The sequence below is a fragment of the Struthio camelus genome, chromosome 2, assembly GCF_040807025.1.
Source record: "Struthio camelus isolate bStrCam1 chromosome 2, bStrCam1.hap1, whole genome shotgun sequence".
Taxonomy (NCBI): Eukaryota; Metazoa; Chordata; class Aves; order Struthioniformes; family Struthionidae; genus Struthio; species Struthio camelus.
The window spans coordinates 103,723,974-103,740,234 of record NC_090943.1 but is presented as its reverse complement, the minus strand read 5'-3'; the positions used below and the strand labels follow the sequence as shown (position 1 = coordinate 103,740,234).

The window sequence follows — 16,261 nt, the reverse complement described above, 5'->3', positions numbered from 1 at the left end:
TTTCTAAGGCAAAAACAATCAAATATGTAGAACAGAATGATTATGTTTAACAGCGTCCAGTCTTCCACCTACAGTCATTTGTTTCAGGGTCAGGGAAGCGGGGGAAGGGAAACTATTTCCTTAGGTGATAGCAGATTATCACTTACAGGTTTATTCAGTAACACCTACTAAAGAGGCCAGAAGCAAGTACTAGTATGCTATAACTAATATAAACAAATCAAACAAAACAAAACATTACTTAATGTCAGACAAGAAGAAATCAGTTTTTTGGTGGCACAAAAGAAACTGTCACAAATCTGCAACAAATTAGAAGTGATCCATTATTTTAATAAGAGGTAGGAACTTTCCATCTATTTCAAAATAGAATAAGATCCTTTGAAGTCAGGTACCATTTGTTGCCAAGTTAAATGCTGTAAAAGAAAATACTACATATGAGTGCTCAGAATATTAACACACTGCATTTCCTTTTACATCCATAAAGGACTATCCTTCTACTGTTAAATGCTGAGAACATCAATTTTTAGTGAACATATTTGCTCCTGCTATAAAAATAAAATAAAAATAAAATAAAAAAAATCCCCAGCATAGAGATTTGAAAACTTTGTGTCAATAATGTTAGTCAATATAAACATGCAAGTCCTTAATGAATTCACTCTACTGCTTGATTACCCACTCCCCCAAAACACCTTAATTAGCAGAAATATTGATTCTATACTGTTCAATCTTACAGGCTTAGGAAATATGGGCCAACCAAACTACTGCTAAATAATAATAAAAAATTAAACTGATATAGTAATAAAATTATAACAAAGGGAAAACATCCTCCTGCATCTCAATTTGGTTGCAGTAGATAACATTTTAAACAACTTCAGTTCAAATCCTGCTGAGCCAGTCATTTATAGAGTGCTCTCTTGCCAAGCAAGTCACCAAGTGCTCCTTGAGATGACGGGCTCGTACTCTTGTCACGATGTACTGTCTAGTTCAAAACATTCTCCCTGAAGTATAATAAAGTCATAGCATAAAGCAAATGGTGCCAAAGGTCTAGCTGACAATCTTTTCATATCAAGGAGAAAAGCAAACTAGTCTAAATCCAGGTTTAGCAAGAACGACAGAAAATTCCGACAGAAAGACTTATTCATTCAGCAGAAAACAAATTCCTGTCTACAATTTTCCCAGATTTTTATGAGATAAATATTCTCCTTCTCTTTTATATTCACAGGAAATTCCACGCATCTTTTCAGTCTCAGAAATCACAGCATATTACAGTAAATGGACATATGTTTAAAATAGCAAAAAGAACTCCAGTCTTTGTAACTATCTCAAACTGATAAGATTTTAACGTCTGAAGGGACAACTGTAATAAATCAATCTTACCTTCTGTTTAAAGAGGTCATAGTACTACCAGTAATTCCTGAGATAAGCCTGTAACTCTTTTGGCTACAGCATCTTTACTTTTTTAAATTCTGCATTTACACTGCAGAAGTGCATTTAAAATGAAATATTAGCCTTCTTCTATAATAAAAAAATTAAACACTCTCATTAAGTGGCCAGAAAGATCATTTAGTGGAAGATTATTGTCATTTCATATATTTTAGTAAAAAATCTCTCTCTCTCTAGATATATATACAGATCTGTATTTATACGTCTTTTCCCACACACATCTTCCTCTTAATTCTTTAAGGGAGCAACCTACTTCACTGGGACAGTACTCATAAAAAGAGGCAGTGAACAGTTTTTAAGTCAAAAGAGCACACTAATCTAGTCTTCCTTGAGACTAAATTTTTTTTTCAGAAAAGAGAAAAAGCATGTCTTAGATTTAAATAAGCCCTTATGTAAAGAACTAAAGTAAATATCTAAATCCTGGCTAATATTTGACAGTTGCTGCCTTATGGAAACACAGAGCTCTGCGAGGATACTGTCAGAATGATTAAACTGTAGAACAGTGTGTCAGCTGTTTGAGATTAAAAATCAACAGCCTGAATAACAGCAACAAAAAAAGGATCAACAGGACAACAGCAAGTGGTGGTGGTGGTGGGGAAAAAAATTATATATATATATATACATATATATATATATAATCTCTCAACATTTCCAGAAATGAGTGCTTAAAGCAGAATTTAGTTTTTATTTCAGCATCTAAGTAAATAGTTTAATTCTTAAGTGTACCAATGTGTGCAATGTGGTAAGCCATAATGAGGCTCAGCACACTCAAAAAATTATGTTTGTCTAAACATCAGCTTGGAATTGGAGTTTTAAAGAGATTTTTGCCAGTGTTGGTGTTAGTAGCCAGTTCTAGGCATCAGGCCCTGAGTGTGTCACCAGGCCCCGCCACCTCCTTCCCCCTCAGCCTTGCCGGAGGTGCGGGCAGCTTGGGGCCGGCCCCAGCCTGGTGCAGCATCGGGGCGCAGCGCGGCCCCGGGCACAGGGTGGGGAGAGGCCCCTGGGGCCCCTTCGTGTGCGAGGCAGCCCCGCTCCTGCTGCTGCCCCACACTAAGGCTATGAGATTGCACTCCTCGCGGGTGCGGCAAAGTCAGTAACGGCATTTCGATTTGTACACACGAGGCAATGCAGCCGGGACTCTTCAACAGTACTGTGGGTCGCTGCACACAGCAAGGTATTTGCTTCCCAATCTGCAAAAGCCAGGATACTGTATTTTGACTCATTTGCTTCTCCAGCAAAATGTATCAAAAACACAGCCAAGATAACTACTGGCGCAGGCTCTAATAGGCATGAAAGCCCTCTTATGACTGTATATGCGCAACAGATGGTCTAAGGAAATTTTCTTATTGCTGCCAATGCTAGTTCAGTTCCACCTGCGTTAGAAAAGTTGGTCTAAGTCCAAATGCAGAAGGTACCTCAGTGGGCATCGCTAGTATCAACACTACACTGAGTGGACCTGCCCTAAAAGACACCTCATGAAGAGCTGTAAAGATTATCAGCATCAGTCAAGAGCCAACACACCTTCAATGTCTCCATGTGGTCAACAACAGGGAGCTGTGCGAATGGCAGCTGGACAGTAGCTTTGCTTTGGAAGCTTTTGTGTGATGGTCCCAGGCTAGGCTGGCTATCACTACAGTCACTTCATGGGCTTCCTGGAAATGGCAGTTAGCGCTGTCCTGCAAGCGAGCAATGTCATGGCAACTCAGACTGTTGACCAGCTGCTTCAAAGTTTAAATGACAATGCTTTTGTTTTCTCTACATTGACTTTACCGAGAAGGTTAATGATGAAAAGCAGATCTACCAGAACTTGCTTCTGTATGTGAATTGTACCTTCAAAGGTCATCTAGGACCTGGCAGTAGGACAGCCTTAAGGCTCCTTAATCATAATTCCCAGTAGGTGTATTTAAATGAATGCAATGCACTGCTTGCACTGATTTTGAGCTATTTACTAGTAAAATCCTAACTTATGCACCTTAATTAGTAGAATCTACCGTGAAATTAATACGCAGGGCAGGTAGATGCATGGACTCGATTAACCTTTCTTGTAAAAAGCTTGAATATTTGCATGTAAACAAAAAGTAGTCAGGTCTGCTTGACATTGATAAGAAGGTTGTCAGCATTCATAAGCTACTTTTAGTTCCTGCTGATCAGATCTACATTACAGGCTCTGAATCAGGATATACAGGGCAAACTGATACACTTTGAGAAAAGTGAATCAGAAGACCCAAGCAGCAGAAAAATGAAGGTGAAATGTAATTAGTTTGTCTAAAATATTCATTACCAGTTATAACTTCTGTCCTTACATATCTTTCTGTTGACATCAGTCCATGATCAAAAGGGAGCAAAACAACAGGACAGAGGTCAATAATTTCTAATGTGTGTGATGACGCACAGCTAAACAATCAAAGACAGTGACCTGGTCAGGTCACTATTCTGTTATCACTGTCCTGTTACTGAATGTTCTAAGATGATGATTATATTTAGGAGACCTTTTAAGAACACCAACAAGACGTTTCCTAAATACTATTTTCTTGCACCCACAGAGCAACTGTGACAACCCTCTTAACACACCAATTGTACGTAGCTTACTACTGGTTGACGACCGGGGCAAGACATCTTGACAGCAACAATCCAGCAAACCATAACCTAATGCATCACTTTTAACTCTTACGTTTTTGTACGTCAAGCACGTAACAAATGCTGGTGCCCTGAAACCTAATAGCAATTTAATAGGCAAAAAACAAAACAAAAAACCCTGCAAAATACTACTATTTCATGCAAAATATATTACGATAAATGCCCTAGTGATTAATACAATCATCTTCTTAATCTTTTTAAACATCATTTTCTACAAAATTATCATAAGGCCACTTGTAAGTACTAATAAAGTTTTAATTCTTGTCATTGTTATAAGGTAGGCATCTCTCTTTTACCACAGACAGGAAAAATACACGAGTTGCTGAAGCTAAGATAGAAGAAAACAAAATGCAAGGTTTCTGACTCCATGAGGTCTGCTCATCTTAATGTCCTTCCTCTTTAGCCATTAGTCTGTGGCTGCAGAAAGTACATATATATGCACATGTTCTTCTCTGCCCATGTAAACTAAGATGCAAAAAAGAATTGCCAATATACCTTTAATATTTATATATGTTATTTAATTTGAGTAACTAAAATCAGGTGATTTTTATCACAGAACTCAAATTCTCTGTTGTTTTTCAGGTGTATTTTGTAAGTAAGCATAAAGTGGCCTTGAAATAACAACAAAACAGAGCAATAAAACACAGAACTAGGCAGCATATCTAATAAAGGAATTCTAATTCAAGAGAATTAAGGAACAAGCAAACAACTTTTCTCTAGAAAATCAAATTCACAAGTTAGAACAGAACTTAGGCAGGTCTAAATGGACATTTTCTGCAGCAGAAATATTGCCTAAGCTCTTTTAGAAGTTGCTTGCATGCCAGAGCAAATATTTTCATTTCATTGAACTTGCCAGACAACTCACCAACATAAAATATACAGTAAAAACAATCTCCAGTAATTTCAAGCCTGGAATATTTATTAAAAACATTTGTGATCAATGAAAACAAACTCTCATTCTGCACATATTCAAATTCTGAACTCTACTTTCCATATTCAGTAGCACAGAACAGAACCTCATCTAAAACAGATTTTCATATCGGTGAAGAAGAGGTGGTGGTGAGTGGGTGCTCTTCTACACATTATTGCTAAGATTTGACCTTTTGTGCCATGACTGACTAAAATTAGCACGCTTCATTTTGTGCTCGTTTGGATGCACACTGTGCTATGTTCCATTGCTCAAAGGTGGAATTAGCAGCACAATTCAAAAGCATTCTAAGAGTTTTCTTACGAGAACATATAGGACATGTTAGGACGTAAGTTGTCATACCAGATACACTTTTCCCGTTTGATACAACTAATTTTTTGTGGACCTAAGTGACTACACCTTTCCATCTGCACTGCAAAACTTAGCATCTTGCTGCTGCAGCCTCTAAATAATAGATATGTTTAGCGTAGATGAGGGCCTATTTTTTTAACACGGTCTTACATGGGAGCTTACATAATAATACCACTAAATTGTCACATCCAAGGTCTCACTACTTTGGCATAACTAGTCAATTTAGAAAAAAACCTGTTCTTGTATAACACTTAAGATCCTTCAGCATCACATCTTGTTATCCTATACTAGGGTCTATGGTTGACCCTATTTTGTTAAGTAAAGGAAACAGGGAGTTGAATTTTTTATGACTAGACAAAGTATTGCTATCACCTAGTTTTACAGCATGGTTGAACGTAATGTTCAATGATACATACCTAAGCAAAAGAAGAATTTGCTTTTATCTATTGCTAAATACTTATACGTTTATATACATCTTTAAAAATACTGGCACTGTCATCTGGACACTACAGTTCCATAAAGTACAGAAACACTCAACAATTTTATAAAGTAAAAATATTGCATCTTCCTCATCAGCCACACAATACTTACTTAAAATATTTTTCTTTCATTGATTTTTCAACGCAAGCTCTTCCAGATTTTTACCTTCCTTGTTATTACATAACCATTACAGCCAGGAATTTCCAAAACCTTTCTAAGAAACATGCGGAAATTCCTCTTACTTCAGTCACAAACGAACCGTTCTGTTTCAGAGAGAAGCAGAAGGCTGCTCAGCACACCTTTCTGAAATGCACTGAACCCATACCACGGCTGCTGCTTTTGTTTGTTGACAGTGATTTTCACCCTTTCTTGATATAAGTAAATGAAACACAGGGATTTCCACAGTATACAAAACAAGTAGCAACATTTATTAGCATAACACTGAATGACAGGATAAAACATACCTGCCCTTTGGAGGTTGGTTCCAGAAACTTTTGGCAGTGCGCCTTTACGTTGTACACAAAGTTGACAGTAAAATGGCTGTTGCTGTCCTCATGGTTAAAGCCTGGCTCTTACAAAGACACAACACTTGTTTATGAGGATTGTTATCTGTTGGGCTCTGATCCACATTTTCAGTGGAAATTCATCTCTGCAGAAGTGCTGTTGATTCTATTCCTGTCCTTGAAATAATCCCACAGGAAACGTACACAGATAGACTTTAGTTCTCGACACTGCTGACCAAGAATTACAGCAACCAGGAAAGAAAGAAAGGAAAATATCAGAGTCACTGTCTTCTTAATACTTCACAGGAAGTTAAATATGGAAAGATGAAATACCTTCCATTCTGAATTTTTGAAAATGATCTCCTGGAATTGCAGCCTATCTTATAGTTTGATAAGCTTTTCCAAAAAAATCTCAGCCACTGGACCTCCACCCCCACCCCACCCATTCCCTGCTTTATTTTTCACTCTTTTGTACAATGGCGTCCAACTATAAAATTCTGTACAACCATAAAAATAGTAACGCTCCTATTACTGTTATTTATTGCCCTTTGGAAGCTGTCATGGACCAAAAAAAAAAAAAAAAGGAAAAAAAGAAAAATGGAATTCACTATTGTACTTCCCTATTGGACAAAGAGATTAATTTCTGTAAAAAAAAAAAAAAAAAAAAAACAAAGAAATAGCTTGTCCATTTTTCGGTTCCACAACAGAAAGTAAAAACTGAGCAACAACTAGGAATCTATTAGATGAACATCAGAAAATGAGGACTAGGCTATACAGGTTGGATAAGAAGTAGAATAGGCAGGCAGACCCTCACAAAAGACTATTTTCACAGTCATAAGCTAACAAAAGATAATTTGGAAAATTTGAAAAAACGGGACTAGAAAAAGGTACTTACATGATACATGGACTTTAAAAAACCTTGGTAGACAATGAAGGAGTGGCAAGCCAAAGGACACAAAGACAGGGAATAAAAATGTGGCAACTGTCAAACTGTCTCTAGTCAATTTGACAGTGTTAATTGCTTCATCTTCAAGAAGCCATATTCTGAGGTGAAGGGGGAAAGAAGTAGGCTGGTAGTTTTCCATTTAGCATTTCTATGCCAGTTGAAATATTTGTGTCAGTTTGAAATATTTGTGTGAGTATCTATTGGACCTTTTCCCCCTTATCATGCAAATGTCAACTTGTGAACTGTGAAAAGTTGTAAGAGTATGTAGAGAATAAAGTCCCAAAAAAGAATGAAAAACATACAGAAGTTAGTGGAAAAAGTACAAAGAGTCATAGATGATCTGAAAGTAGGCTGTTATCACTGACTGCTCATATGTTTGTTGGCACATGTCTCCACAGTGATTACATAGATGCTTAATTTGCTGGAATCAAAAAAATTTCTGAAAGCTGAGTGTTTGGTACAGGCATGGAGGCCAACGTTCTTGGTCCTACCAAGCTCCACCAAGAAGAGTCACTAGACACAGGTGCTGCATACAAGACTGAACAGAGGATGCACTGGGACCTTCAGGAGCAACTCGCAGCAGGAGAGGAGAATGGCTCCACAAAGGTCCTGCTGCTTCCCTGAAAGATGGAGACAGAGCTGGAGCTTAGCTGCATCCCTGAACAAGATCCCCAAATCCCTGGGGGTTCACTGGCCTACCCAGCATTCCTAGTTTTGAAACAATGTAGTAGCTGGTTGCTTGACGCGAGTCATCAACTGCTTGCTAGCCCCCCCGGAGTCTAAAAACCACAGGCTCTCTACCCCTGCTCCTCAAAATATTTATTGCTTAGTCTAGAATGTGAATTGGCTTCACAAAGTGTTTTTTTTTTTTAATTGCGTTGATTATCAGAGAAATATAGGTGCTGCTAGTGAAATGAGATGAAATAATAAAACTATTTATTTATTTCCAGGTGGACCACTGCATAAAACTTTCACTTGTGAAAATAGGAAAGCAGATACTGAGGAGAGAGTAGGTACTGAGAAGGGGAATGTACTTGGCAAATCCACAAATTAATCAATACAAAGACTGCAGGTATCATTTTAAGCTCTTCACTCATGATGTAAATCCTTTATCTGGAAGAAAATTAAAGTAAAAAGATTTGCTGGGCAATGATGCACAGGATCTGTTAAGGGGCTGACACTCTCATAATGGCCAAGTTTCAGTTGCCAGTACTCACCTATATAACATCAATTTCAATACTGCACAAGAAATAAGCAATTTAAACTAACTTCTGAAGCACGGATCACATGAATCTGCTCTTCCGAAGACATTTAAAGCCACTGATTTGCAAATGCAACACAATTGTTTAAACTACGGGGAAAAAAAAGTAAGTTTGTTTGAAGCTCATTCTAGTTAAGAAATAGGAATCTAATCCTCCGGGACGATTTGAAATTTCATTCTTTTTTGCAAGGGCAACATAACTATAGTCAAAAATTAGGAATTAACTTGATACTCGAGGATGCACATACACATTTATGAAAAATGAATGAATACTGTAAAACAAGTCTCATCAGAAGAAGGTGCACTCCTCAACAGAGATACTGACACTCTCCAAAGTATGTAAGCCATCCAGGCCAATTTGGTGAATGTACTTTCCAAAACTTCTACAAATAGGAGAAGTCTGCCAGTCATTGAGATAAATGATAATAAGTGAAGGAGATGACAGAATTTTTCAGGTACAATTATTTTGAAATGTTGATGCTCATCTCCTCAACACATTGCTTAGTTAAAATTCCTGAGAAAGAATCAACATGTAAGTGTCCTCTGGAGCACTGTAAAAGTTCAAAAATTCTTCTTCACCTTCAGTCTGCCTTTGCTACCACAAACACCCTTCTCAGACTCTTTCAGATTGCTCAGGAAAACTCTCTCACATTTGCATTTGTTAGAAACAAACTGAAATTTACACCAAATACTGGAAAATCCTTGATTGAAACCCAGCATGTATTTTACACAAGGCCTTTTTAGAGGCACTAACACACCAATCTTTCCCAGGAATTCTTGTTTTTCTTTCTCCTAGGATATATTAAAAAAAAATCCACAGAAATATACAATGCACTTTTTTCCATACTGAAGAAAAGCATACATACAAGAAGTAGTTTTAACTCAGTTTATCTCTAATTACCAAGGTTTCATCACATAGCTACTAGTTCTGAAACCTGCCAGATGTTTTGTTTAAATGGAGCTTTGTGCAGCACTGCCAAAATTCCAAAGCACTGATTGTGGACTAAAATAACAGCAGTAAAGCAGTACAGCTTAGCAGGAAAAGCATGCGGGGAAACAACATTTTATAGGACAAATCAGAACAGTTAACAGTGGCGTTATAGCCCTACTAAACCCTTAATTCATGGTTCTGTATATTTGTTATTAAAAAGGATGTAGTTTTCCGGAAACACCTTGCTCTAAAAATATAGTGAGGGCAGAGCTAGAAGTTAAATCCTGTTCTCACTGAAACCATTAGCAAAATTCACTTTTGCTTTAAGTGGGATCAAACTTTGTTTATGGCTTAATATTATTTTTATTTGGTTACATAATTTATGGATTAAATTTTAGAGATATAAAAGAGTAACTAAAACTGGAAAATGCAAACTGTTCTAGCTGTCTCAGTCTTTCTAGAGACAGAGAGGCTGCTTCAGGTCAAGATAAAGTGTCTGCTTCAGGAAGCTCAAAAGTGTCCAAGTACCCAGAAAATAAATGTCATTGGAGAGACTGAATTCACAGAGAAATTTTCAGATTTACACACCTATTGAACTCTTATTTACCTCCCTGCCATTGAAGAATGAGGAAATACACCTATAAAACAAAGAGAAACTACCAAACTGTACTAATAAAAAGGGTTTTAAGAGCAAGACAGAGGTTTGTAAATGGTAGGTGAATCAATAAGACTGCGGTTCTTCATGGAGGCTAAAAATCAATAAATGACCCTGTATTATGCCAGTGATACTTGTAAAGGATTTTGTTAGCATGCCAAAGAAACGATGTGATTACGGGGCTGATCGCTGCTATGCAACTTTGTTACACAATGCAATAAAACTCGGTAGCCAAAAAGATAGAGAGGTTTTGCTTCTTATCTCTTACAGTAATATAAGAAGCATTCCGAAAGGCATCCCTGATTAAGCAGTGGCTAATCATATGTAATGTGCTGTTAAAAATGGTCCCCTTGATCAGTGCTGTACAACACAGGAGCCTCACAAAGTCTGCAGAAAGGTTCCAACCCTCACTTGACTATAAAATGTTGCATCTAGTCGGATGTTTATTACAATGTGTCCTAAGTGGGTCAAATTTTGATGCTCTGATTTACTATATAAAAATTCTCATCTTGGTTTACTGTCAGCATCAAATCAACACATTACTTTTGCGATAACTCCGGAAGACTGATAAGATTAAATTTTGGCAATGGGGGACAGAAAACAGCAGCCATGTTACTGCTTGCTGACTTGTGTTGAGCTGGGAAAGGAAAAATATAAGCCACTGAGAAAAGCTGCATCTTCTTTACTGCTGATAAACCCATTTCATGACTGCAGAGAGCACGTTTGCACTTGGCAATGGTTCCACTTAAAAACAAAAACAGAAGTATCATTGTTTCAGCGCACATTACAGAAACAGAACTCCCCAAGTGAATCTTATGCATTAATAACATCTCTTTAACCACTGTCTAATGATTTCTGCAGACATGAAATGGAATATTTTACTACTGTTTTCAGCCATCTGTGCTGCTTTTTCTTTCAGTTCAGGTTTGCCAAAACTGTAATGAAATTCTCCATGCTTTATGCTGTTACACGTTTGTTAATACCAACACACCAATTAAACGTATCAGTGGTGTTACAAATGCTAACTGCTGAACTCTCACTTTGGCAGAAGCACAGTCCTGTTGTACATAGCTGGAACCTTCTAATTATTAAGCCATCCTCCTATTCTACTCTAAGGCATTTACATATGTATATTTATCTCAATAATAAAGGGTATTTAGGATGAGACTTGCCTAGAAGTTATAACACAACTATGGGATTCAGAAGGCTATGATTTAATTCCTTGTTCTACTATAGAGTTTTGTGACTGTGAACAAGTCATTTTGTGTGCCTCTAAATTAACAGTTTAGTTTGTATTAGGAGTATCACCTCACTTCTGAAGTGAATTTCTTCATCATCCACATTTTGTTTCACAGCATGAGAAAGTGTCTCTGAGTATACGGACTGGATGCTGTTCAGATTAAACTTAGTCTGAGAGATGTGCTCCAGCAGCAAACAAGCATTAAGTCACTGGGACTACACAAGAGCTAGTCCAAACTGGGAAAAAAAAAAAACAGAGCATGTGTAATGCAGATGTCAGATTCTCAATACAAGGTACTTTGCTTTACTGATTTGTTTCTGTAGATCTTCTTCTCTGCATCAGTGAGGACACCTAGTCTCTTGTCTCAATTTTCTCAGCTCCCTGGATAGACTATATCTTTTGGGTACAGTAATATGTAGGATACAAAAATTGAGACCATACCTATTTGGTGGCTGTGCTGCTTGCACCAACTTAAGCAGGTCCTTCTGTCACCATCCTGATTCCTTAATTACTAGGATAAACATTTTCACGGCCATAAGGTGAACGAGATCATTTTCTAGCAAAGACTAAAATACAAACTGGCTAGCAAATGACACCTCCCTTCCTCCCCAACAATAGTAAAGTAAGTTACTTTTCAGTTGGATCAGCTGTGTTGATCTAGATCACCGTTTCAGCTTCACAAACTGCTGTACTATCACAAAAAAAGGGGGAGGAGTTGCTGATTTTGACACTGAAAAAACGTTAACCAAACTATGGCTTGAAGCACAGAAATAAAAGGCCTACAAAACCACCTAAAACAGAGAGGAAAGTTACACTTACAATATACTGATTAGACACTATTCTAACTAGTAGCAGAAAGAAAAAGGGCGTGATATACAACCCACAAAGTTAGAGTTAAAAGTTACACTTCATCTAGGAGCGCTTTCAGAAACATTCGTAAAACCTTGTAGAGGTTTTTCTTAGGAACAGGTCCTTAGGATTGAAAGGTATTTGTTTCTATCCTTATGTGACCTGCTGTCAACTTCTACTTAGTACATACTACCATTCTCCCCGACCCTGCATTTTTCAGCAGAAAAGCAAAACGAATAGCATGGAAGCCAAATAAGGGAGCAATTAGAAAGCAAATGCCTTTATCCAGATCAGTAATATTATCAGGGGTAGTGCACCCAAATTTATTTGCAACTACGGTAAGAAAAAGGCTACTACGAATTAACAAATTCTTTATTGCAGTAAAAAAGAGAAGGAGAAGACTAAAAGTATGCAGGGAAAATAAACTGATTAGTTCTTCCTTTTTATACTGCTCCTAAAAAGAAATGCCATTAAGAGTAGAGTTTAAGGGCAATTCTGTACTACACAACTGTCATATATTAACGGTACTTTTAATTGCTTTTTCAACATACCCATTCCCAAAGAGCATCCCTATTACAACACATGGCCTAGCAACCATTAAATATCAGAGTGGTTTAGGAAGTTCTAACTTTTCAGCTGAGGTACAGCAAGTGACTGCATGTGCGCTCCTAGACCACTGTGATGCAAAATAAAATGGGTTTAATCTAAGTACCGGCTATTTTTACTTGCACTGCAACAGACCTGGAATGCACCTGCAGCTGATTTATAGTAAGCGAACGAGGAAGAAGGCAAATGTAAGTAAGGAGGAGGAAAACTGGGTTCAGAGAATTTTCCATTATGGCTGGAAAATATACATCTTTAGTAAGTAACATAGTCATCTCAAATTACTCAATTAAACTGAGGTAAAGATCTATGCCTTTTAAAGAATTTTACTCAATACAGAGGAGTTAGAAAAAAGCAATAATCTCAGGTTCAGCAGACTATGATCTACAGCAATATTCAGATATTGGTTTGCAGGGGCAGATTGAAAAAAAACATTTCACACAGTATTCCAATACCTACGCTAATATCATTGATAGAAAAGATGTTCCGGCAGCATCAGGCACTAAATAAATTGAAGCTGCTGAAACATATTTAATACACAGTGTTATCTTCTCTAAAACTATGTCCAGTTGAGAATGGTCAGCATTAGAGGAAGCATTTGAGTGCTTCAGGAAAGGGTTCTGGTGATTTAATACTTACCATTATTTATTTCAAGTGAGTCCTGACAGGCTTATTTCTCAGAAGTACTGGGGACCACCTTCTTGTTGTTATCTTTGAATCATCAGAAGTAAAGATCCCAAAGCTGTCCCTGCAGTTCAATTAATGTTTCTCTCCGTAGCAGTGCAGTCTCAGCAAGCTCTCACTCTGTTGCTTGACTTTCTGGCATGAACCTCTCGTGTACTTGATCCATTGGTCTGGGGGCTGCCTAGAGACTTGGACTGGGAAACCAGCCTCCTTTTTTTCCTAAGGTAGAACTGCTTATACCAGCAATACCGCTGAAAGATGCTCTTTTTACATCTTTGATTAAGCTCAACTTGCATTTTGCAGAAGCTAAGGGATGTTATTGCAAACTTTTTAAATATGAGTAGCTGTTTTTTGATGAACAAATATGCTGTTACAAGCTATCACTGTCACTTCAAAGAAGCAGTTATGCCCCTTTCTACACCTTCTGCTCCCTGCTCTGCTCCTTCTGCTGCCACCAACATCTGTGCAGCCGTTTGGTGAATTGGACTGGGCTGTTGGTGGCCAAGCTGACCACCAACCTCTCTCACCTGCAAAAGTTGCTCCCTGGCCAGCTGTTGTCCCTGATCTTGCTTTCCATGTACCACGCCAACTACTTACACCTGCACAAGGGACAAGGTAAGACTACTGCTTTCAGTGACAGTGCTGACTTTAAGCTTTTGTTGAACCACAAGACTGGTAGTTGTAGTCTTACCTCTTTGAGATTCTTCTTTGGTTTAAAATATATATCCTGCATTGTCTTCCCTGAACTGGAAGTGAGTGACTGGGCTTAATCCTGCATCACAGGTGCATCTCACTGAGGCATCTAATTGATCTCTCAGAAGTGCTCAAGTTTCTGCTCAAGAGCCAGCAACATTCTCTGGAATATCTTGGTATCAAAGGTACTATGCAAGACCTCATTTTTAATTGTGTTCAGATTGCAAGAAGAAGACACGCACAAACAGTAACAGTTTTAAGCTATCAAAAAGCAATTGAAGATTGCTTTTCAGCTACTCTGAAAAATAAGTTAGTTCTATTACAACAAAGCTGCTTTTTAAGGACAAAAATTGCAGAAGTTCTGTACAATCTACAGCAAGCACTTTTTGCAAATATCGATAAAGATTTAAGCAAAATTTGTGCCGCAGGTTACAGCTGTTCATTTGACACTAGCAAGAGTCTACTCGTTTTCTATTATACTGGATACTAGCTTATACCGTATATATTTATTAGAACAGCAAAAACCATATTCTGTGTCTTTCTTTCTTGAGGAAGAGAATGTGGAAAGGACTATTGTATAACACCATTAGATCCTTGCTGAGCATTTTTGTAGGACTTTCTTCAGATCGCTACAGGCCATTAACCTTTCACTTCAGGTAAGTAATGAACAATGACTTTTCCAACAAAGGAGATCAGCTGTGTTACCAATGGCAACTCCACTTCTAAATACATGCACCAACCCCCTGTGCATGCACTCATTATTTATTTATTTTTTAAATCAATTCTAATATGAAATAAGAAAGGTTCCCTTCGGCTTCACCTTGAGCTGATAATGAACAAACCCTCAGTGAAGTCTGCTCACAATGAAGTCTTCCTTAAGAGCACTGATTAAAAATAAAATGAAGTTTCTGCTTAGGATGCAAGATGTATTGCTTCCTGCTTTCCTTCACCAGGACATCTTATAATTGGACCTGTGCTAATTGGACACTCAGCCAAACAATTTAATTTAAAAAGAAGAAAAAAAATTGACTCCAATTTCTCTTAGTTTCCCATAGAGTTAGTGTCATTGACCAACACCAGTATGCTTAACTGTGAAATCAACACAAGACCTTAATTACGCTAGGGGAAAATGCAGGAAAAGCCAGTGGTGTCTTTCTCCTACATCTCACTTATCTGGCAAAAACGGACATATATGTTTGAGCAGAAACAGAAAAGCTTTTCTTAAAGTACCTGCTCTCATTTAACAAGTCTTATATGACAGAAGGAAGGGCAAAATAGGTGCTTTTCTGATTACCGTAGGTTGGATAATGTCTCAACAATGTTGGTGTAATACAGTGTCTTTATCAAACCACCAACTATAAAATAGGGTCAGAATTTTTGCCTGACATCAGGGCACACCATTTACAAAAGATGTGGTAAAAGCTGACGGATTTAGGATAGCAAGCTAGTAGACACGGATACAGACACAATTAAAAAGCAGGTTATTTTTTAAGTAGACACTAATTAGAAAAGAGTTGCATCTCTCTGTTCTTTGCTTATATGTAGTAAGTGGTCAAAAACACACAAATGATATCAAGGGGCTGAAAATCTTAAGTAGCCAGGGGAATGCAATAACAACCAAAAAAGTAATACTTATTTTTCCTTTCTCACCCTCCTTGATTTAACATCATCCCTCTGCTTCTTTCTACACATTAATTCATTCTTAACCCTTGTGCCTTTGGTCTTCTCTTTCTTTCATCATTTCTCCTATTAACTGGGCTTCCTCCTCTCCAAAAGCAGATGATGTGAACTACTTCCTTCTAAAGTCTCTTTCCAAAATGAACTTCCCCTATGAAGCAGGCACACACAAGCCCACCCCAGCCCATGAGAGGTGCTGGAGAATAAAAGAGATCCTGGGAAGCCTCTGCCTTGCATCTTCTAATGCTTTCTTCTCTCTCTTTGTATTTTTGATATGGCAAAACCACGAAAAAGGGTGCACTGAAAAAAAGGATCCTATTACTGCCTTCCTCTAATTCCACATATTGCTATTCAAAATTAGCATTTTATTTATGAATTTCAAG

General features: G+C 37.7%; 1 protein-coding gene across 3 annotated transcripts in view; it reads right to left on the bottom strand.

Moving 5' to 3' along the window:
* Positions 1-16,261, bottom strand: part of LYRM4 (LYR motif containing 4) — an 88,908-nt gene that overhangs the window by 20,319 nt on the left and 52,328 nt on the right. Inside the window, exon 3 of one of the 3 annotated variants that reach the window (XR_011139089.1) lies at positions 6,301-6,567. The exons of the other annotated variants lie outside the window; for them this stretch is intronic. The gene's annotated coding sequence lies outside the window, so the exon portion shown is untranslated. The remainder of the gene's footprint in view (positions 1-6,300; positions 6,568-16,261) is intronic. 3 annotated transcript variants of the gene reach the window in all.